Source organism: Tiliqua scincoides, chromosome 6 (assembly GCF_035046505.1).
Source record: "Tiliqua scincoides isolate rTilSci1 chromosome 6, rTilSci1.hap2, whole genome shotgun sequence".
Lineage (NCBI taxonomy): Eukaryota > Metazoa > Chordata > Lepidosauria > Squamata > Scincidae > Tiliqua > Tiliqua scincoides.
In genome coordinates, this window is record NC_089826.1 from 52,901,619 (window position 1) to 52,908,375 (window position 6,757).

The following is a 6,757-nucleotide window of genomic DNA, read 5'->3' on the forward strand; positions in this document are numbered from 1 at the left end:
GCATGCCCCTGTTTTACAGTACTGCCACTTTTCAGTACTCAAGGCACTGCAGTCAGTACTTTGTTGCTTGATTGACTTGTATCAACAACTTAGCCAAATAAATTATTAATTTGTAAATTCAAAACAAAGCATTGTTTGTTGTCTTTCCAGGAAAGTAATTTGTTATCAAATGTGAAACAGCAGGGTTATTTTATATTGGCAACCTTCAGTCTCGAAAGACTATGGTATCGCGCTCTGAAAGGTGGTTCTGGCACAGCGTCTAGTGTGGCTGAAAAGGCCAATCCGGGAGTGACAATCCCTTCCACACCGGGAGCAAGTGCAGTCTGTCCCTGGTCTGTCTCCCTGGCTATGGGCCTTCCTTCTTTGCCTCTTAGCCTCAGACTGTTGGCAAAGTGTCTCTTCAAACTGGGAAAGGCCATGCTGCACAGCCTGCCTCCAAGCGGGCCGCTCAGAGGCCAGGGTTTCCCACCAGCTTGTGTAAAGCTCCCCCGGACCCTTTAAGGGGTGGAGGAGGGGGTGAGGGCAGTGATGCAATACCCAGGTTGGCAACCTTCAGTCTCGAAAGACTATGGTATAAGCCTACAGCATCTGGTATTCCCAGGCAGTCTCCCATCCAAGTGCTAACCAGACCTGACCCTGCTTAGCTTCTGAGATCAGATGAGATCAGGCATCTGCAGGGTAACAGTTGCTGCCAGGATCACGTTGCTAACAGGACTCCCTGCAGGACTCCCCAAGTCTTAGAACACTGGAAAAAAACAAGCGCAAAGCACTTCCTCATTGCAAATGCAAAGAGGAAGTGCTTTGTGCTCACATTTTTCCAACATTCTAAGACTTGGGGAGCCCTGCAGAGAGCAGCGTGGGGCTCCCCGCTCCTCCTGCAATGTCCTGCACATATCAGTAAGTAAAAGCACCCCTCTTGCACCCCTGTTAGTGATGCAATCCTGGGGATCGTGTTGCTGCCTCACCCACTCGCCCGCAAAGACTTACCCCAGGGGTAAAGCTCTCAGGAAGTTTGAGAACCACTGGCTTAGCATCAATAATTTGATTTTCCACAGTAGGCTGAATCACAGTAATAGAAAGCTGTGAAATATATTCTGTTAGTCCATTTAGCTTACTATTATCTACACAGATTGGCAGTCATTCTGCAAGGTTGGAGGGGCTACTTCTCATTCCTACTTGAATATATCAGGGACTGAATCTGGGAACCAGGGACCAAATATGGGAACATCTGCATGTAAAACTGAGCTACAGCCTGTTCTGGAGCTGATTTCACCATGTCATTTCAGTCACCATAGGGACTGAAAAAAAAGTTGGCAAGCCATAATATTGGCCACATTATATTCTGAGCCCTTATGAATTCAACTACTTTTACCACACTACTGAATAGTTGGAGATAATGTATGACATTGATTCATTAATTGCATATTCAAGGAGCAACATGTGTTATTGATTTTTCTCTGGTGGTGTTGACTGATTGTTTTACAGTTTTGCAAGGTATAGGGACGTGTGAATTGGAATTTCTAATTTGTACTAATCCGACTAATTGAAATAATTGATCAAACTAATTTAACTCTTAAGTCAAGAATCAAATGAATTGATCCAAATGAAGTCAGGGAACCTGCTTCAATAGATAGCTGATGCAGAATGTGACCCTGGGTGAAGGGATGGCATTGCATGTGACTAAGTCAGTTTCTCTAGACGTTTTGCACATACACTCTTTCTTGTCAGGTTGGTATCATGGAAGGCATCACTACAGCCTGGATTGCATGTCACTCTTTATTTGGAGCAAGAGGAGTCAAAATTGCAATAGAGGAGCAAGTCCCACTGCTTACTTATTTAGTGGGACTTACTTGAGAGTGCATATGCAAATTCTGGATCACATTGTTGGACTGTCATCTGTATTGCCAGAGGCAATAATTCTTTCTTGGATATGGAGGCAATGACCATGCCTGTGGATGAAGGACATGGAATTTATTAGTCTAATAGCACAATCTTATCCCCTGCCTGATCTAGCACAGCTATCTCTGCCCATAAGATATAAGCAGGATTGTTAAGCAAGCAGAATAATACAGATAGGTCACACCACTGCTGCCATTGACAGCACCAAAACAATAGCAGATGGATTCTGGCAGACAGTGTGTGCAGCATCTCCCCAAGAGGATACACTGATGCATCCTGCTAATGGGTTGCCCATATAACTGCTGGGAGCACCATATTCAGCAATAAGCAACTCCTGATGGTGGGTGTATAGCACCTTCCAGGATAGTCTACACTGATGCTAACTGATAATGGGCTCAGGGCTTTCATATATAAATACCTCTCTCTCTCTCTCTCTCTCTCTCTCTCTCTCTCTCTCTCTCTGTATATATATATATATATATATATATATATATATATATATATATATATGAAACTGATATATACACTGATGCTAACTGATAATGGATTCAGGGCTTTATATATATATGAAATCAGGGGAGAGTATAAATATATTAATAGCTATTAAGGTATATATATGCCTAATAATAGCTATTAATATATTTATACTCTCCCCGATTAGTAAGAGAGGAAAAAATATATTGAAATGGGCTCCTAAGAAAGAAATGGGCCCATCAGATGCAGGTGTTGGACCTTGAAACAATGCCCTAAGTGTTCCAAAATGAGGAAAACAGGGGCAGGAAGTAGACTCAGCAAACTATGTGGTTATGCCCAAGTGCCCAGTCCTTGTCTAGGAACACTAGTTGTGGTTGATCAACACTTTCCTCACTATTCACCAATTAACCACCTATTTGCAATGAGGACTGAATATATAGAATAACATGACAACAGAGACTGTCTTTAATTGCTGGGATCTGAAGGACTACACAACTAGTTCTGCACTCCCAAGGTATGTTTGAAGGTGTGTTTTTCAAACAGCAGCCCTCCCCGACCCAAATACTTTTGAATGGATTTAGGAAAGTAGCTTGCGATTTTTGTAATTATTATTTTAAGGGTTCTTTTGAGCATTGCCACTTAATTTCAAGCATTAAGGTTATATTTAATTTCAAAGCAGTTAAATAATACCTACTAATGTAATGAGGTATCTGATAAGATTTTGGTGTTGTGTTATAATTTTGTGCTTTTGTGTTCAGGGAAATATGTGTGTGTGTTTTTAAGAAGCAGCATGTGGGAGTATCTTCTCGGGGGGGGGGAACACGCACACAAAAAAGTATGGAATCACACTGAGTATGAATTTCTAAAGTGGATCTTTGGATCTTGGCCTCTGTGTTTTTTAAAAAAAACAACAAAATCTTTAGGGATTTCAGAACAAAAACCTAATCCATATATTATTAATAGAAAACACTCTTTGATAGAAGTGAGTCTGGCAGTCCAGGACGAAGTTATGAGGAGTTTCAGTTATGAAGGGTATTTTTTCACCAGCCTGAACAACATTTCATAAGGAAGCTGAACTTTAAAATGGAATGACTCATTTCGCTAAAGGATTAGGTAACAGTTTAGTAGTGATTTGTCATAAATAGTGTGTTTGGACTAAGTAAACAGAATTTAATGATTAGTTTTATAAGGCTGTTTGTTTCTAGATCTACGAGGCCCATTCATTGTTTCTGTCTAATGCAGGTGCCAAAAGTTTAGTATTGTGCTATATGATATGCCTATTTATTTGGTGAGAGAAGAGCACAATATAAGATTATACCATGCTCTAAATGTGACCTAAAGACACTGCCAGACCTCTCGCCTACCCTCCTCATCCTTGCCTTGGTAGGATGAAATATTTGCCTTGTGTCCTCCCCTTGGATTTTTCTGGGAACCCAGCTTCAGATCCTAGCCCAGAGTTGTTTGGATCATAGGTACAATATTGATCAGGGCGCACAATGGAGCGGTGTGTGTATATGTGTGTTTTGTAAAAACAACAAATGTAAATTATTGTGCAAGCTGCAATTTTGAAACTGGCTCCTTCTCCCCAGTCTGTCATTTCAAACTGGTCGTTCCCAAACCAATGGCAAAAAGAAGCAGAAGTCAAAGATCTGCCCATCCCTGGTCTAATGTACCGGCACCAAAAGGGGGAAAAAGGTTAGGTTCCAGTGGAAGCCTATTTACTATCCTTACCTTTTAATCCAACCCTTTCTCCAAGAAATTCAGGGAGGTACCTTCTGTCCCTGATCATTTCATCCCACAATAATTGTGATTAACTCAGGGTTGCCCATGAGCCTTCTGGCCAAGGTCTTCCTGGTCCAAGCCCGCAGGTTAACTCACATGCCACATTAGCTCTGCACCCAAGTAGTTAATAGTTCCACACTGTTGACACATGCTACTTTTGTTGTAGCTGGCATAGCTTGGAATTTGTGCCAGATACATTTTGTGGAGCTTGAAAGTGTAAGCTGGTAGCCACCCTCCCTCCCTGAGGGTTTGTGAGATAAGAAAAACGCGCCCTAATCCAGGGGCAGTAAAATGGTTTCCTATCTAGACATATAACAGGGAGGTTGATTTTACCCTTGGTGTATAGCAGGGGTCAGGGAACTTTTTTACCTCTTACCCCCCAAAAAATTTATAAACGCAGACGTTACCCCCTTGATTTGAAAGTAAGGAAATAAAATAAATAAACAATAAAAATAAATAAACAATACTCACCTTACCTCGATCCCACGTCGGTCGGCGCGGCTTTTCTTCTTCCTCCCGCTCTGTCCGCTCGGCGGGAGACACTGACGGCCCGGCGCTGTGTGATGACATCATCACTACAGCGCCGGGCAGCTCCAGTCTCCCGCACAGAGCGGAGAGAGCGGGCGGCTGCGATACAACCTGAGTGTATCGCCTGCTCCCTTCCGCTCACCGCATCTGAAGGTGAGCGGAAGGGAGCAGGGCAGCGGGCGGTGTGCACACAGCGCACCAGCCCGCTGCCGGCCCCCTGGAGCGGGTGGAGAGCGGGTGCGCTGACTCCCTCCGCTACCTCCCCGCCCGGCGCCCGCACACAGTTAGGTAAGGCAACCTTATTACCCCCAGATTTTCACTTTTACCCCATTTGGGGTAATTTACCCCTGTTCCCCGACCACTGGTGTATAGCAACTGTTTGCTTGTTGCTGTACCTGTCAGATGGAGTAGGGTTCCAAGTTGCACATTGGAATTGCCTTGAGGCTAAACCACTACTGCTTGAGAGTTCAGGAAAGCCCAAAGGAACTGATTGTGTGTACAAAAAGAGAAATAAGAAAAAGGCCAAGTTGAGAACTTAACTATGAGCCCTTGATTTAGATGGAAATGTTACTCTTATGCCAGTAAATATCCAAGACAGCAGACAGAATAAGGTAAATACAGGAAGTGATTAGAAGGTTTAATATATTGTATCACAAGCAGTAACTAGAAAGGACAAGGGCCTTGGTTTTGCTATCCTTAGCATTTAAAACCGCTTCCAGGATGTTCACTTCTGTTATCTTCTAACAGCACCTGTTTTGACCTTTCCTGATGAGTAATCTTTCTCTCAATGAGTACATCAGCCCCAACCTGTGAAACACAGCAATGCCAAGCGAAGGCGGGCTTTTATGAGAAGGTGCTATTCAGATTCTTGTTCAAAATTGGGGAGATTAAAAAAAAAATAATCCACAATTTAGTTGATCCAGCATCTTGGCAGGTACTCTCTTACCTATAACTAAAAAGAAACTCTGAAATGGACATGTGGATCAGCTTAAGCTGCAGAAGTGCATGTAGGAACACAGTGGCAAAGTAGACATAAAATGGTGAGAGGATTAAATGCAGCAGTTTTGCTGGCACTGGTGAAAGTGAATGAATTGTCCCTTTATGTTGGTGCCAGGAGACTTGGGGTGCAATCCTGTACACAGTGGTCCCCAAAGTTTTTCAGCTGGTGGTTACCTTGACCTACTAGGCCAGGGGTGTCCAAACATTCTGGCAGGAGGGCCACATCATCTCTCTGACACTGTGACAGGGGCCGGTAAAAAAAAGAATTAATTTGCATTTCAAATTTGAATAAATTTACATGAATGAATATATTAGAGACGGAACTTATACGAATGAATGAAGGTCTTGCAATAGCTCAAGGCCTACAAAAGGCCTTGCACAAAGCAAGGCCGACCTTTCCTTTGCTGCCACTGCTGCATCACAGACGTGAAACAGCAAGCAGAGGGAGTCCTCGTCCCACAGCTCACATAAGAGGTCAAACAGTTGTCCTGATGCTGAGAGTAGTTGCGTTGGTTTCAAGATATTTAATGAAGATATGTCTTAGCTACGTATCATAGACCATCAGTGAATGGAAAGGTTCTCTTTCATTTGGTGTAATGCACACACGGGAGGGCTTCTCATGCTCAACTGTGAATGGAGACTGAAAACACTGTGTGCGCAACCTGGGAAAATAAGGGTTGGACCTGAAACTTTGGAAATATGAGTTCTGAAGCAAATGTTCTTTCCAAGGAGTTCTTTCCAAGGAGAAAGAATTTGAGAATTCTCAAGATGCTGAACAAGTTTCTATTAGACAAGTCAATGCACTGTTGAGGCTGCCCCTGACCTGCTGCTGCTCTACTGTCCTCCACCCCAAAACCCCAAAGAAAAAAAATGCAGCCTCCTCCCTTGCTTTTTTCTGTGGTCCTTCTTAACAAAAGATGATGCGTGGATCCTGTCTTAGAGGGACCACAAGGAAGGAGCAAGCTAAGTCGATAGGAAAGTTGATTGCTGCTGTTTACTTCAGGCACAGGCAGCAGCAATCAGCTTCCATATGTACTTGTCTCACTCCTTCCTTGCACAATGTCTTTAAGCTTAA

General features: G+C 43.2%; 1 pseudogene; it reads right to left on the reverse strand.

Annotated features, from left to right (window-relative positions):
* Positions 1-576: 576 nt before the first annotated feature.
* Positions 577-693, reverse strand: LOC136656176 (5S ribosomal RNA; annotated as a pseudogene).
* Between the last annotated feature and the right edge of the window lie 6,064 nt (positions 694-6,757).